Source organism: Carcharhinus amblyrhynchos, chromosome 6, assembly GCF_965287045.1.
Source record: "Carcharhinus amblyrhynchos chromosome 6, sCarAmb.v2.hapA, whole genome shotgun sequence".
In the NCBI taxonomy this organism is placed as follows: domain Eukaryota; kingdom Metazoa; phylum Chordata; class Chondrichthyes; order Carcharhiniformes; family Carcharhinidae; genus Carcharhinus; species Carcharhinus amblyrhynchos.
In genome coordinates, this window is record NC_137329.1 from 32,679,315 (window position 1) to 32,696,608 (window position 17,294).

General features: G+C 40.8%; 1 protein-coding gene across 3 annotated transcripts in view; it reads right to left on the reverse strand.

Moving 5' to 3' along the window:
* Nucleotides 1-17,294, reverse strand: part of pde3b (phosphodiesterase 3B) — a 222,405-nt gene that overhangs the window by 68,603 nt on the left and 136,508 nt on the right. The gene's annotated exons all lie outside the window — the stretch shown is intronic.

A 17,294-nucleotide genomic window follows, 5' to 3' on the forward strand; every position in this document is an offset into this window, starting at 1 on the left:
AGGACCCTTCCATTTTCTTCAAATTAAACAAATCAACTTCTCAATATAAATGCAAATCTCCATGATGAAACTTCATGAATTGTATTTAGCTTTATAGCCCATACTTAACAGTCCTAACAGGCATAATCCACATAAGACTAATTTATGCATCACTCAATGATTCCTGTGTTACAGGAATCATGATGTTTCAGTGAACGTTTGATGTGTATCTATATAATATTCAATCTGTTCTTAGAAGTACTTAACCTTTAAAAACAGTCAAGTACTTTGGTGAGGAGCCAAATCAATTTGTCCACTATCTTGTGGTAAGAAATAATACTAATTTTGTTTCACGTGAAACTTACTTTGTGCTTATGTCCTCTAATTCGGAAATCAAAATACAAAATAGCTTCTGTTATTCACACATTTAATGGTTTCAAAATCCAAATCAGGTTTAGTTTAATGTTCTTTTGAAACAATACTATTCACACTTCTATTGATAAATTGAAAATCTTAATTTGCAATGCTTTTGCAGAATCTTTGAGTGATCCAGCTATTTTTGAAGGCAGTGTGCCCAAAAATACACACCAAATTCAAACTTTGATTTGACTATTATTATAACATGTATTAACATAGTGAAGAGTATTGCTTCTTGCACGCTATACAGACAAAAACATACCATTCATACAGAAGGAAAGAGGGTGCAGAATGTACTGTTACAATCATAGCTAGGATGTAGAGAAAGATCAACTTAATGCAAGGCAAGTCCATTCAAAAGTCTGACAGCAGCAGGGAAGAAGCTGTACTTGAGTCGGTTGGTACGTGACCTCAGGCTTTTGTATCTTTTTCCCGAAGAAAGAAGGTGGAAGAGAGAATATTCTGGGTGCATGGGGTCCTTAATTATGTTGGCTGCTTTGCCAAGGCAGCAGGAAGTGTAGAGAGTCAATGGACGGGATTGCATAATTTGCATGATGGATTGGGCTCCATTCACGACCTTTTGTAGTTTCTTGCAGTCTTGGGCAGAGAGGAGCCATACCAAGCTGTGATACAACCAGAAAGAAGATTGACAACGATGTCATGGACATGAGACAAAGGAACTGGTGCCATGAGGGACTGGAAAATGTTAAGAGTGGCAAAGGTAGGAGAGCAGAATTGGGAGCAAAACTGAACAGCAAGGAAAGGTGGCCATGGGGGGCAAGAGTGAGTAGTGGCAGGACAGTAAGAAGTTTCATAATATCAGGTTAAAGTGGACTTTAACCTGGTGTTGTGAGACTTCTTACTGTGTTTACCTCAGTCCAACTCTGGTATCTCCACAGCGTGTCAGGACGAGCCAGGGGAACCAAATAACATGGGGAATCTACAAGGAGGAGAAAGTTCACAGTCTAAAGTTGTTCAGCTTACTCTTGAGTCCAGAACACGGTCATGTGTCTAACAGGATGATGAGGTGTTGTTCCTCCAGTTTGCACAGGGCTTCACTGCAGCATTGCAGCAGGTTGAAGATCAACATCTGTTCATGACAGCAAGATGCTGAATTGAAATGGCAAACAACTGGAAGGTTGAGGGCATGTTGATCCCTTCTTCATATAATTTATGCATGGAGAAGAGGGACTTGCAAAAGAGGGACATCTAGAAACTTTGTCACTACATCCTCAATTAAAATTTTCCATTGATCAGGATCTCTACTTCCTTTTGTAAAGACATGCAACTCACTGGGCTTAAAATTTCCCTGCAATATCATTTTTGCAAAGCCTCACAAATGAAACCTTAGACGTACCTTCTGAAAATTCATTAATATAGACCACGTAATCTTCACTTGATGACTAAGTAAATTTCTCAAAAGATTCCAATAAACGTGTTAGCTATGTTGATGACAATTTATGGCTCCTCCCCAGTATGAACAGTTTTGTGGTGGTATAGTCATTACCAATGGTATTGATTACTCAGTCATAAGCTGATAACTGTTATAAAATGGCAAACCAAAGACAAATACATGCAGGTTACTATCAATCTGAGCCGTTCATACTTTTCAAATATACTATCAACATACTGTTAGACAGGATAGATTCAGAAAGAATGTTCCTAATTGGTGCTGAAAATCTAAAAAAAAGGTACACAAAGTATGCCATGAAGTTTAGGAAAAACATTAGGGGATTTAAATAGACTTGCCAACGGTCCTGAATGTTTTCTCATTTAACCATGGGGTGAGAGCATTGCTGGTATAGCCAGCACTTGTTATCTATCCCTAACGCAGTTAATAATAAGCCACATCATAAAGTCTGGAGTCACAAGTAGGTAGGAAAGGCAAGGGCAGCAGATTTCCTTTCCTAAAGGACATTAGTGAACCAGAAGGGTTTCACAACAATTGATGACAGTCTCGTGGTTGCCATTAATATTGCTAGCCTTCAATTCCATATTGTTCGTTAACTGAATTTAAATTCCACCTGCTGTCATTTGGGCCACTGTCGCCAGAGCTTCAGGCTGGGCTGCTGGATTATGAGTCGAGTGACATTAACTTTCGTCCTAAAATCAGCTGACCTGCAAGGGACACTCCTCTGGGAGCAGAGGATAAAGAAAGCTCGAGGCTTGGGCCTTCAACTACCTTTGGGGAGCAGAGAGCACCAGACCTGCAACAGACTCTCTTCTGTGAGCAGAGTTCAGAAAGTGATGTGGGGCCAAATAAAGCAGCTGATTAGTGAGTAAGTCCTGGTGAGTATTTTCAATCTATTAAATAATTTACTGTTTAATACCAAGGCAGACATGAACAAAGAGTACAGGACAGTACTGTACAATTATAATAGAAGTGTGGAATAAGAAACAAGGTTCTTGGCTAACATAAACAAGGCCCCGAGCTAACAATTTTTTTCGGGGAGCAACTAGCTTATTCGAGAGGGATGTTATGGCTGGAGACCTCAGACCATGATGTGCTCATCTTGCACAATGTAGAAAATGAAGAACGTTTGATAACCATGTGCAGAGGTGTGTCCAAGTGCAGCTTCTGCCTAACCAAATTTTGGAGCTGGAGCTGCAGGTGGACTCACTGTAGAGCATCTCTGATGCTGAGCAAATCATGGATCGCAGGTTTAATGAGGTGGTCGTACTGCAGGCAAGGATGGCACAGGCAGAAGAGAATGGGTGACCATCAGAAACAGGAAAAGACTCAGGAAAGCAGTGCAGAAAATCTCCTCCCAAAGGCATATACTGCTTTGGATATTTTGGGGTGGATGACCTCTCAGGGGAAAGAACTGGCAGCCAAACTCACAGCACCATGAGTGGCTTTGCTGCTGAGGGGAGGAAGGAAAATGAATGACAGGGTTATAGTGATAAGGGATTCAATACTTAGAGGAACAGACAGATGCTTCTGTGGCCACAAATATTAATCAAGAATGGTACATTGCCTCCCTGATGCCAGGGTCCAGGATGTCACAAGAGCGATTATAGGGCATGCTGGGGAGGGAAAGTGAACAGCCAGTGGTCGAGGCACACATCAGTACTAATGACACAGGTAGACTAAAAAAAAGTAAAACTTTATTTATTAGTCACAAATAGGCTAACATTACCACTGCAATGCAATTTCTGTGAAATTCCCCTAATTGCCACACTCCGGTGCCTGTTCAGGTCAATGCACCCAACAGCACATTTTTTTCAGACCATGGGGGGAAACCGGGGCACCTGAAAGAAACCCACGCAGACACGGGGAGAATGTGCAAATTCCGCACAGACAGTGACCCAAGCCGGGAATCAAACCTGGGTCCCTGGCGCCGTGAGGCACCAGTGCTAACCACTGTGCCACCCACAACTAACGATTGGCAAACTGAGTACAGGAAGTAAGGAGATAAATTACAATGCAGTACCTCAAATATCGTAATCTCAGAATTACTTCCTGTTTCATGCATGCGAGACAGCAGGAGTAAGACAGACCAAATTAATACTTGGCTGGGTGGCATAGCCGAGAGAAATTCAGATTCTAGGGGTGCTGGGATCAGATCTGAGGAAAGTGGAACTTGTACAAACCAGATGGACTGCATCAGGGCAGAACTGGGACCATTATCCTTGCAGGGGCTTTTGGTAGTGCGGATAGAGAGTATTTAAATTAGTGTGGCAGGAGTGGGATCCCAGGAGTAGGATCAGATAGGTCGGATTTAGCTCAGGAAAATGGATGTAGAACATTAGGTAGTGATGTTGAAGATGTAGCGATAGACTTGGAATTGCAGGAAAAGGAAAGTTTAAAAATTGTCCCGCAAGGGACAAACGATTTATACTTCAATGCAAGCAATGTTACAAATAAGGCAGATGAGTTAAGGACACAGGTAGACACATGGTGCAGGATGTCATTGCTGCAACAGAAATCTGGCTGAAGGAGGGGCAAAGCTGGCAGCTCAATATCCCTGGTTGGAGTCTGCACACACAATAGAGTAAGACGTTAAAAAAAGGAGGGCAGTAGCACTAATGGTTAAACAAACAATTCCAGTTGTGAGAGTGGATAACATAACAACTACAACATGTCAATCAACAAGGTTTTATAGGTCGAGCTTCGAAATTAAAGTGGTAGTCATGCTACTGGGAGTATACTACAGACCCCCAAATAGTGAAAGGGAGATAGAAGAATAAATACCAAGACAACTTTCTGCCAAATTTCAACAAGAGGATAACAATAGTAGGAGACTTGAACTATCCCAAGATCAACATAGATTCAAACAATATTAGGGGCACAGAGAGAATGATTCATGCAGTGTGTTGAGGAAAGGTTTTTCAACCAATTAATGACCCAACAAGAGGAGATGCAATTCTTGACCTAGTACTGGGTCATTAGACTTTTGATTCCAGACTTGTATCGAATTCAAGTTTCAATATCTGCTGTAATGCGATTCAAACCTAGGTCCCCAGGGCTTTACCCCAGGTCTCTGCATTGCTGGTCCAGTAATGATACCAGTATGGCACTGCCTCCCCAATAAACCACAATTGAGATTTAAAAACCAACTGACCATCTATATTGGTTTGTGTTTGGAACAAAAGCATCTCAACTTGTATACCAAATTTCTTGACTTAATAGTTTGTCTCATGATTTATGGGACAATGAGTTGGCTGTTTCAAGTGAATATTTCAAGAATACTGCTCGAGGCATGCCAGCTCAATTAAAATTGAAAAAAAAGTATTTCATCTCCCTCACCTTAAAGAAAAATTATTTCTTCAAACAAAAGGTCAAGCAGGAAAACCTTTTCCTCACTTCTTCCACTAGCACTCGAGTTGGTCATAAACAGTACAGATGAGCAGACTTTAAAATTTGCTTGTGGAGAAGCACCAAGCTCCTACTTCATCTCAATGACAACGACAGGGCCAAATTTAGAAACGTAGTGGGATTGTACAGATATCCAAATCAAAATGGTAAGAATGTTTCAAGAATTGAAACTGTAGCAAAATCTGTGAACTTTCAGTCAAATATAAAAGTTTGAACAACATCAATGCCATTAGAATACAATTAGTGCAAAACCACATTAGCGTCTCAAGTATATCACTTAAATTTAATGTAGGTGACTTCAAACACAACATAGAAGACAGTTAACAACAATGCAAATCCTCATACCTAATTATTAATGAATCTTTCTGTTGCCTTTACTGGTCTAAGCAGAACATCTTTAGTTGCATTTTTAAGTAGTGATTGGATTTCCACTTGATTTAAGATGGTACACTAAATGAATGATGTCCAACATAAGTGGCTTTTAAAATATGTGGAGAATATTGAAGCATTCGGAATAAAGTGGATGAGCTGGTGGCGCAGATCAGCACAAATGGATATGATCTGGTAGCCATTACAGAGACACGGCTGCAAGGTGACAGGGACTGGGAGCTGAATGTCCAGGGGTATCAAGTGTTTAGGAAGGATAGGCGGGAGGAAAAAGGGGGGGGCATAGCTCTGCTGATTAAGGATAGCATCAGGGTGGTAGCAAGGGATGATATAGGAACCAAAGAGCAGAAATTGGAATCGTTGTGGGTGGAGATTAGGAACAGCAAAGGGAGGAAGACGCTGGTGGGTGTCGTCTATAGGCCCCCAAATAATGATCTGGAGGTGGGGCGGGCTGTTAACATGCAAAATGCGACGTGCAGGAATAGAACGGCGATTATTATGGGGGATTTCAATCTACATATTGATTGGTCGACCCATGTCGGACGCGGTGGGCTCGAGGAGGAGTTCTTGGAATGCTGCCGGGATAGTTTCCTTGAACAGTGTGTGTTGGAGCCGACGAGGGAGCGAGCTATCTTGGATCTGGTGTTATGTAACGAGGCGGGTAGAATTAGGGACCTTGCGGTGAAGGATCCTCTTGGGGACAGTGATCATTGTATGGTGGAGTTTCTGGTGCAGATGGAGGAGGAGAAAGTGGGTTCCCGGACACGCGTCCTTTGTTTGAATAGAGGGGAGTACGGAAGGATGAGAGAAGAATTGGCGAATGTTGACTGGGGGAGTGCATTGGAAGGTAGGTCTGCTGAGGAGCAGTGGAGGATCTTTAAGGAGATCTTTCTTGGTGCTCAGCAGAAATTTATTCCGATGGTTAAAAAGGTCCGTAGGAGGAGAGGTAATAAGCCGTGGATAACGAAGGAGGTAAAGGAAAGTGTTAAATTAAAAGCGGAGGCGTTTAGAGTAGCTAAGAGTAGTGGGCGAGAAGAGGATTGGGAAAGGTTTAAAAGTCAACAAAAATTGACAAAGAAGTTGATAAAGAAGGGTAGGATAAACTATGAAGCTGGGCTAGCGCTTAATGTAAAAAAGATAGCAAGAGTTTTTATAAATATATAAAAAGGAAGAGGCTGGCTAGGGTGAACGTTGGACCCTTAGAGGATGAGAGGGGGGACTTAGTGGTAGGGGATGGGGAAACGGCTGAGGCCTTGAATAACTTATTTGTTTCGGTCTTCACGGAGGAGGACGTGAATAATTTGCCGGGTGTTAGCGATGGAAAGATGGTAGGACAGGAGGGTCTCAATGACATTATTGTTACTAGAGAGGCGCTGCTCGACAGACTGGAGGGACTGATTGTGGACAAGTCCCCAGGACCGGATGGAATGCATCCGAGGGTTCTGAAAGAAATGGCGGAGGTGATAGTGGATGCCTTGGTGGTTATTTTCCAAACGTCGCTGGATTCCGGGGAAGTACCGGAAGATTGGAAAACGGCTAATGTTACGCCGTTGTTTAAGAAGGGTGCCAGGCAAAAGGCAGGGAATTATAGGCCGGTTAGTTTAACGTCTGTTGTAGGTAAAATGTTAGAATCCGTCATCAAGGAGGAAATAGCGAGGCATCTTGAGGGGAATTGCTTGATAGAGCAGACGCAGCACGGTTTCGTTGAGGGGAAGTCGTGTCTGACAAATTTATTGGAGTTCTATGAGGATGTGTCTAGGACGGTGGATAGAGGAGAGCCGGTGGATGTGGTGTTTCTTGATTTTCAGAAGGCGTTTGACAAGGTACCTCACAAGAGGTTATTGCAGAAGGTAAGGGGGCATGGAGTTGGGGGTAGGGTGTTAGCATGGATAGAGGATTGGCTGTCAAATAGGAGGCAGAGAGTGGGGGTCAACGGGTGCTATTCGGGTTGGCGTTTGGTGACTAGTCGAGTGCCCCAGGGGTCGGTGCTGGGGCCTCAGCTATTTACCATTTATACAGATGATCTGGAGGAGGGAGCCGAGTGTATGGTGACGAAATTTGCTGATGACACCAAGATTGGTGGAACGGCAAATTGCGCGGAGGGTGTGGAGAGTCTGCAGAAGGATCTAGATAGGCTGGGCAAATGGGCCAGGAAATGGCAAATGGAATTTAATGTTGGCAAGTGTGAGGTGGTCCACTTTGGCAGGAATAATGGTAGGAAGGACTATTACTTACGTGGCGAAAAACTGCAGCAGGCGACGGTGCAGAGGGACCTCAGGGTCCTTGTGCATGAGTCGCAAAAACCCAGCTTGCAGGTGCAGCAGGTGGTCAGGAAGGCTAATGGGATGCTGGCCTTCATAGCGAGGGGGATTGAATATAAAAGTAGGGAGGTCTTGCTGCAGCTGTATAGGGCACTGGTGAGGCCGCAGCTGGAGTACTGTGTGCAGTTTTGGTCGCCGCACTTACGCAAGGATATTTTGGCCTTGGAGGGAGTGCAGTGGTGGTTTACTAGGCTGATGCCGGAGTTGAGGGGGTTGAGCTATGAGGAGAGGCTGAATAAACTAGGCTTGCACTCGTTAGAGTTTAGAAGAATGAGAGGAGATCTCATTGAGACGTATAAGATGATGAATGGGATGGATAGGATAGAGGTGGAGAGACTCTTCCTGCTCAGAAAGGACAGTAGGACTAGGGGGCACAGCCTCAAGATAAAGGGGGGGCGGTTTAGAACAGAGTTGAGGAGGAACTTCTTCACTCAAAGGGTGGTGAATCTCTGGAATTCTCTGCCCGTTGAGGTGGTGGAGGTTGCCTCGCTAAATATTTTTAAGACGCGGGTTGATGGGTTTTGGATAAGCGAGGGGATTAACGGTTATGGGGAGAGGACAGGAAAGTGGAACTGAGCCACAACAGATCAGCCATGATCTTATTGAATGGCGGGGCAGGCTAGAAGGGCTAGATGGCCTACTCCTGCTCCTATTTCTTATGTTCTTATTCAGCAAAGATACAGCTCAAAGGGTATTTTTTCAACCAAATTACTGTACATGAAAGGCAACATTTACTGAAATTTGTGTTGAGTCGAACAATTTTCTCAGATAGAAGATGGTTCATTACAAAATCAAATCAACGACACCCATGCAAAGCAATGGCTTTCAGGAACATCAAAACTAACCACCAGTTGGTGCAAGTATTCTCATGAATCTTAAATTTGAAATTGTCATAAACGATACAATTTCTGCTGGAAACAAGACCTAAAACCTGAAACAGATTCAGTTTCTAAACTGCATGTTAAATCTAATTGTTCCCATATTTTCGGCAAATAATTTTTAAATCATCCAACGCTGCACTAATGAAAAGCAGAATTCATTGCAGCTACTGTAAAAACAGGAAATAGACTGTGCAGCCATGCAGTGCTACATCAAAGGGCTGAGCAGAGCTCACAGAAAGATGAAGTTCATACGAAGGGGCAGGAATTAATTCCAAGGGTGACAATAGTTTATGCAATTTTGATCTCAGTACCATTCACAAAAGCAGCTTGTCTGAGCATGGCATAAAGATGATTCCACACATCCCGTCTCCCATTTTTCATTTGGTTGCTTCAACAGCTTCAATTTCTAAAAGTAATATATCTGTTCAGCTTCATGTATCCTATACAGTGCACAATGATAAGCAACATTGGAAGAAACAAAATACTTCAAAAGTGAATTTAAAAAATACATTTTGATAAAATCCTTCTGAATAATACTTACAAAATCGAATGCATCTCACGTAAGGATCTCTTGTAGATGTCAAAAATACATCAGTTCATATCAAATGAAATTGGCTATAAAATGTGAGAAAGTATTTTGATAAGAGACAGTAAATGTGGAAAGCTGTTCAATGAGCTCCTTAACTCAGCTGGAACTGTTGGATACTTTTTGAGGGATACTTGACATGTTGCTGGTTTAACTAAATAAGCCAGTAATTAAGTCAAGGAAAACTAATATCAGTGCCATAACCACTCATATTAACACAAGAGAATTTCTATGCTCCAAGGTCTGTGGCTATTTCCTTCTGAGTGGCTGAAACCTAACTGCGCTTTATTATGGACTGGTGCAATGAAACCTATTCAAGCCATGCCCAATTTGGAATGTGGGAACTCCAATTCTCAACAAACCTCAGGCCTTTCAGGAACCAGCTGCATCGGTGCTATCTAGGTGGTTTACATTCCTCAGGCCGAGGGCAGGCCCTGCATGCCTGTGCAGAAGGCAGAAAGAAGAGTGGCATGAAAGGGCAGGTCAGATGACCCAGTTACGGAGCCCAATTGTTAAGCGAGTATCCCAGCATATGAGACACAGCAGGGAGAGGTCCTAAACCAGGAGGACAGAGAAAGGTCCCAACTCCAAGCATTAGAAAAGGGATTAAAAATAGGAGACAGAAATGGGTCTAGTTAAGAGAAAGGAACCGGGAAACAGGCCTCAAATTTATAAGAGTTCAGGGTGCAGATTTAAAGCATAGTGGGCATGGAGATCAGAGGTGGTAGCTGAAGGTTGAGGACACTGTGCTGCAGGCCACTGGAGCAAAGGTACCCCTTTTCAGCAATGTTGTCCAACTAGGCATGGTCAAAGATATGAACTTATGTTTGTAAGAGGACTCTAGCGTACTTGGAAATTCAGGAGGAAAGGAAACGCAAAAGGCAAGATTGAAACCTCCTGAGATGAATCATTGTTGAAGCTGCCCAATTGGGTGCTACCTTTGGAAAGGATTCCTAGGTGAGGGCTTTAAAATTTGGAAATTAGAAACCCTTGTGAGAAAGACAAAGTTTCAATAGTGTGACAAAGAAATACAAGGAATTAGATTTGTCTAATTCGTCATGTTGTGCATTTGACCACAATTTGTCTGTTAATTCTCAAGTACCTCATACTTAGCCTGAATGGAGGAGGATTAGGTAGATATTGCAAATTTTTTATCTTTCTGATCCTGTATACTGAAGCTTATTTTTGTTTGTTCCAAACGAGTGGAATCTTGTGACTTTATTCACTCAGTAAGCATCTTGATTATTAAACTTCATCTGCTTGGAACAAAACTGGATTTTCTTTCCTCCTCCATTACAAGTAGCATTTCAATAGATCATTAAGCAACTAATAATTGCATTTTACAATGTGGATCACACTAGAGAAATCAGAAGATGATGCTCAGGGCAGATTTACCTCAGAGCAAATTCGTCTTTCTAGCTGCCCTGAAATTTTTTTTTAAAATAGAGTTCAGTCTGTATTTTACATCCCAACAAAAAAGTCAGTCAAATTGATGGGCAAATATAGGCATACAAATTAATTTCAATAGACAAGCAGCATTTACATTATGTCTGCAGACAAAATTATCAGGGACTCCAATTGCTCATGCTCTGCAGGATCAAATCAAGAGTTGCCAGGGTTTGTTTGTCGAGACCCTAATACACTCTGTCTTCTACAGTACTTGGTTTGTTTTGTTCTCTCAACTAACTCGCTGGCGGCATCATCAGAAGCTGTTGTTGAATTGGCAGTTTATTTGAGACTGTGTCAGTTTTCATTTGCTTTCTTAGCATGTGTAGAACTGCGATTGTCAGGTCAGAGACTAACTGATGGTTTACTGCAGTGCTCAAGATTTATTATGTTGCAGAAAACAACTAACTTTAAGATGGAAGTACATTGAATTTCTGAAATTATTTTTCATTTGGAGAAGATAGTTTTGTCAAATAATTTTGAATAAATAAAGGTGCCAATTAAATAGATAACCTAGATGATCAATTTGGAACAAAGATCAGGTTAAATATTGCAGCACTGTAAACAGCATTATTCATTATAAACATTGTTTTTAACCATGTGATCACAGGCATGAAAAATAAGTTTGGAATTAGAAGTTTGCAAGAATGTCATTTTTAAAAAAAAATGTTTTACCCATACAATTACTACAGATTTAACCCTGCTCCCAAAGTGCTCTGAAATGAAGCATACAGGTCTAATCCTGTGATTCCCCATGTGGAAAATGCCTGACCTGAATCATCCTGTTAGAGGAAGCAGTTGAACTGGGGGAGGGGAAAAAACAATGGTCATCCATTCTAAACAATAAACTTCCTGCTTGCTGATTACAAAGGTAGAGAAAACACAAAAAATCAATGAAGGTCAGAAAAAGGACATCATATTATCCACCATGTCACTATCGCGATTCACTATGACTTTGTTTATATTACACCCATAATTTCTTTATTTCCCTTGTTTGTAGTCATAGAATACTGATGATAATCTGTTTGCTCTCTTTTTCCCATTCTACTGCAAAAAGAAAGAAAATGCAATTTATAGGCTTGACATTCCAGCATTACAAAACAAACTGTTCACAAAAGCTGAGTGAAGACCTAGTTTACAGCCTTTTACTTCAAATTAGTTCTCTTTTGCATTAGAAGCAATGTTGGGCTCAGCAAGATACTTCAAGAGGGACAGTAAATTAAGAACCATCAGGCACACGTAGCATTCAGCCAAAACCAAATGAAGTTTGAAGTTCAGAAAAATTAAACAGCTGAGTGAATTTAAGAAGAAAGATTTTCATTTTGATCACAATTAGACAACACAGGTCAAAATTCTTTAATACACTTACAATTTTTGTGGTGTCTGCCGTAAGCCATTAATCAGAGTTCAGTGCAAAAGACAAAGTTGAAGCACTTGCAACCAACTTAAGTCATACAAGCCAAGTGCATTATCCATCTAAGTAAGCATCCTCCCAAGGTCCCCAGCATCTGAGATGCTCATCTTGAGCTGAATGAATTAATGTCATGTGACATCAAAGAGCTAAGTGCACTAGACACTTGCCATTGACTCTGATAACATCCAGGCTTAAGTACTGAACACCTGTGCTTTAGAACTAGTACCACCAAGTTGATAGAGTACAGCTACTACTTGGCAATGTGCAATACTGCCCAAGTACATCCAGTCTGCAAAAGCAAGACAGATCTGATCTGGACAATTACTACTCTCAATTATCAGCAAAGCAATGGAAAATCTTAACAATGGTGCTATCAAATGACACTTATTCATTGATGCTCCATTTGGCTCTGCCCCTCCAGACCTCATTTCAGCGTCAGTCCAAACGGGCAACAGGGCTGAACTACAAAAGTAAAGTGGGATGCTTGCCCCAAGCATCAAGACAGTATACATGCCCTAACTGAAGTCAATGGGAATTGAGGGAAAGTCCACATTGGCTAGTCATAATTAGAATAAAGGAAGATGGTTGTGTTTATTGGAGGCCAATACCCTCAGCCCCAGCGTATCAGTGCATGAGTTCCTTGAGCAGTGTCCGAGATACAAAGATCTTCAGTTGCTTCAGCAATGATCTTCCCTCCATCATAACATCAGAAGTTGGATATCCACTGATGAATATATAGAGGTCAACACTATTTGTAACTCTTCAGATACTGCAGCAACACCTAAACAACATTCTGGTTTGGGTTAATAAGTGGCTAGTAACATTTGCATCTGACAAGTCGCAGGCAATAACCATCTCCTCTTAGCATTCAATGGCATCACTGAATCTCCCACCATCCATCATCTAATGTAGGTGAAGGTTACTATCCTGCTGTTCTGATTTAAATTGGTGCTGCTACTGACCTTCCACCCCAGTGCTCAACAACTCTCACAGCTCCCAAATTCTAACCCTGAGACAGCACTAAGACTGAGGCATGAAAATGGGATAGAGTTTGTGGAGCATTCAAACATTGACCAGAAACATAACTGACCCAGCAACTTAAATACTGTGGCCGGAGCAGACCAAAGACTAGAAATTCTACGGTCAGTAACTCACTAAACAACTTCCAAAAGCTTGTCTACAAGTCAGGTGTTACAATCTCTGTACAGGCCAATAACTTCAGAAAATAAATTTGAGCTTCCAGTGAGTCACTCAAAGTATGACACATTTTAAAGGTTTTTGGTATAACAAACAAACTAGAAGCAATATTGACTTAACAAGGTTCCTTCAACAACACCTTCCAAACCTGCCACCTCGAATACCCAGGGCAGCAGGTTCACAGAAACACTACCAACTGAAAATTGATCTCCAAGATCTGCTCCACCTAACCTGGAAATACAGCATCTTTCCTTCACTGTCAGTGGGTCAAAACCTGGAACTTCTCCTCTACCAACACTGTGGGTATACCTAAATTACAGTACTACAGTATGCTGCCACCTCGTGAAACAATTAGGGATGAGCAATAAATGATAACCATGCTAACAATGCCCAAATCCCCATGAATAAATAAATAAAACACACGCTTTTACTGGTAATGATAAATCTAAACACACAGACATTAAAATGTTATTTAATTTTACCTTCATTATTAGAGTTTAAACTGGTTAAAGTTGCCCAGGCAATATTTACATATGTTCAGAACTTGGGTCAAATGGAACAATAGTTCCAATTTTCAATGCAAAACATACTGCTCAAAAAAACTTACAGTAAAGGACAGTATGTTTTTTCTTGTTTTTATTCCAATTCAATCAAATCAAGTCCAATTCAGTCTCAACAAGTTGAGACATTCCCGATCCAAGCTGACAAAACAGGGCTCTCACCACCTGTCTTGGGCTTGATCGACATGATCCAAGCTGACTGGAGCAGGCATAGCTCCTCCTCCAAGGCTTGATCAAATTTGCATCTTAGCCAAAAGGCCAAGATGCTGCTTTTAAAAATTGCTTCAAATGAAGTTGAAATGTAACCTAATGGCTCCAACCAAGCACAGCATGTTGGTACTACACTTGATCAATGGTCTAATCACAAATGTATGATTTTTGTATTTCACGATGCCAACTATATGTGGCAAAGCCACTTAGAACAGCGGTTTAGATACAAGGATTTTTTAGTTCCACAGAAAAATTGTGGATCTGTGGAAGAAGCTGTTGGCTTATGCAGTCACTAAATGCTTTCAAGCTCTACTTGTGGATGAAGGAGATCTCAAAGTAACAAAAGCAAGGACCATATTAGTTTTCAATATCCTATATAGCCAGAGGGAATTTTTTAATTCCCCCACCCTACTTCACAATTGGCTTTTTTGCCTCTCCTGGATTTTACTCGGCTTTTGGATGGAGAGTGTTAACGTATTGTGATGCAAGCTGAATGAACCATTATGTTTTGTCATGGCTGTTTTTATTTGATAATTTTACGTATTTATTGGTATTAAAAATGTCAGTTTCATGCAAATCCTCCATTTTATATAATTATCTACTTGCAACATAATTTGGTTCTGAAAATTATTAACCAAGTCTCCCAATTTCAGTTTCATCAGCAAAACTGGGCAACACTCATTCTTGCCCTATGTCCATCTGATTGACATGCAATGAGCAGAAGCAAGTAGTGTGGTGCACCACTATCCATTTCTAACCTGTATGGTACTACAGCTCATGACAGGTCCACCAAACATCAAATTAGGAGTGCATAACAGAATCCTGAAAACTAGTTACACATTAAAATTTAACAGCACTCCAAAAATTTGAAAAATATTGGAACTGTGGAAAGCTTTAAAAAAATAATTTTTTGTGGAACCAGCTGAAAAATACCCATTCCAAAAGGAGCTTCTTTCAAAGACAGTGTACAAACTGTTCCACTATATAAAATCAGCGAGCAGTCCACAAGCTATATTACATGTTTAGAATTCAACAGCACCATAATCAAGTGTGGTCAACTGCACAAAGAAAAACTTAAATAATGTGACAATTTTGGGAAATCTCTTCCCAAAGCTGACAGAAGTGCATTGTTCCTCTCACTCCCCATCTTTTTCTCTTTCTTCCTTCTGGATTCCACTGCCCTTACCCTATTTTCTTCCAAACCCTTCTCTCTTCCTTCCAATTCCTTTTTTCAATCCTTTGCCCTTTCTGCCCCAGCACCTTTGCCTCATCTTTTCTCCCATCCATTCAAGAAATTGCACTGACATGGCACCTTAAATATAGCAATCGTCCCAGTGTGCTTCATCAAAGGTTTGAAACACAACTATTTAGAGATCCAAGGACATTTGACCAAAAGCTTGATTAAAGAGTTACGTTTTAAGGAGCATCTGACAGAAGGAGAGGGGGATGAAGAGGCAAAGATGCTGGGAGGGAAATTCCAGAGTTTAGGGCCCAATTAGTTGAAGGCAAAACAACCAGAGTTGGAAATGCACAAAATTGTCCAATGCTCTTTTCCATTCCCTAATTGTCTCCTTTACTATCCATGCCTAATGTTTTTGACTGTTCTATTCCTCCAATTAGCCCTTTCACTTCTAACCACCCCTGCTTAACTCCTGCCATCTTACCCTCTCTCTTTCCTATCTTTTGTCTACATCCTCTCATACCATGCTCCTCCTCTATTACATTCTCCATTTCCCAGTTCCTCATCATACATTATCACTCATTCCTCTCCTCTCAAGGCTATTCCTACTTCTCTTTTTTTTTTCCTCACCACTGAACTCACCATCTTCCAACTCTCAGCCTGCCTAGATACAACTTTCCTCTTTGGAGTAGGATAATTCATGACTTGGAAGAAGGATCATAGCATTATAGTAATTATAGCCAAATTTGCTGATAATACAAAAATAGATAGGAAAGCAAGTTGAAAGGAGGATACAAAGCCTGTAAAGGGATACTGAAAGGTTGGGTGAATGGGCAAAAATTGACAGATGATGTATAATGTGGAAAAATATGGGGCTGTTCACTTTGACTGGAAGAAAAGAAAAGCAGATTATTTAAATGGCGAGAGACTGCAGAATACTGCAGGAAAGAGCGATCTGGGAGTCCATGAACAACAAAGCATGAATAAGATATTACAAAAACTACCCAGGACTAATGAAAAGCACAACTATTCGTTGCTGTTGAAAGAACATGTTAAAGTTTAGTTGGAGAAAGTGGCACATATTTATGTTGTTTGCTTTTGGTTAATATGCTTTACATCTTTATGAAGGAGATAGAGACAGAGACACATGCAAAGACATAAGTCCGTTTTGAGTGGGATGGCTAAGAAAAAGGGAAGAAATAGCCTGCAGACAAAAGGTGGGGAGAAAGATAAGTAATGAATCAAAACTCTGCTGGGAACTGACGGCAGAGTGGTTTTATGGGTTAGAATTCATATCATAAAACAGTGCACCTTTGAACGCAGCAAGTGAAGTATTGTGGCATATCTATCCACTTAATTTAGAAATGCAATTAATATATCAAGATACCAACTGCTCATTGAAAGAATTGGTTTTTCACGAGATTAACTGTCAGAAGCTGGAAAACTATACTTTAAGTAATGCACAACAAAATTCTACAAAAATATCCAAGTTCGCTAAACAGATAAGATCAGAGAGTCTGATGTAAAGCAATTTTTGATGCAATTTCTAAACACGAAAGCAGAGGGCTTCAAACCAAATAATCAAAAGTATAATTGCAAGAGCTTCAGATTAAGCTACCGTTGATGGAAATTTTTTTCCAACTGACTTCTAGTGGAGGGTTTTCCATAAGTAGTTGGAGGTGGAACAACATTGTTTAACATTCAACAAAAAGTGAAATGGCAGACAAATCCTGCCCCCATGCATCTTTTTGTTAGTCAATCACATTAATAATCTCAAGAACTGTCTGGTGCTTCTGGTTAGCAGTATCTCAGAACAATTCTGCATTATGTGTCAAAAGGTCAGAAGATAAACAATGAACACAGAATTCAGACATGCCAAATAGTTAATAAAGCACTT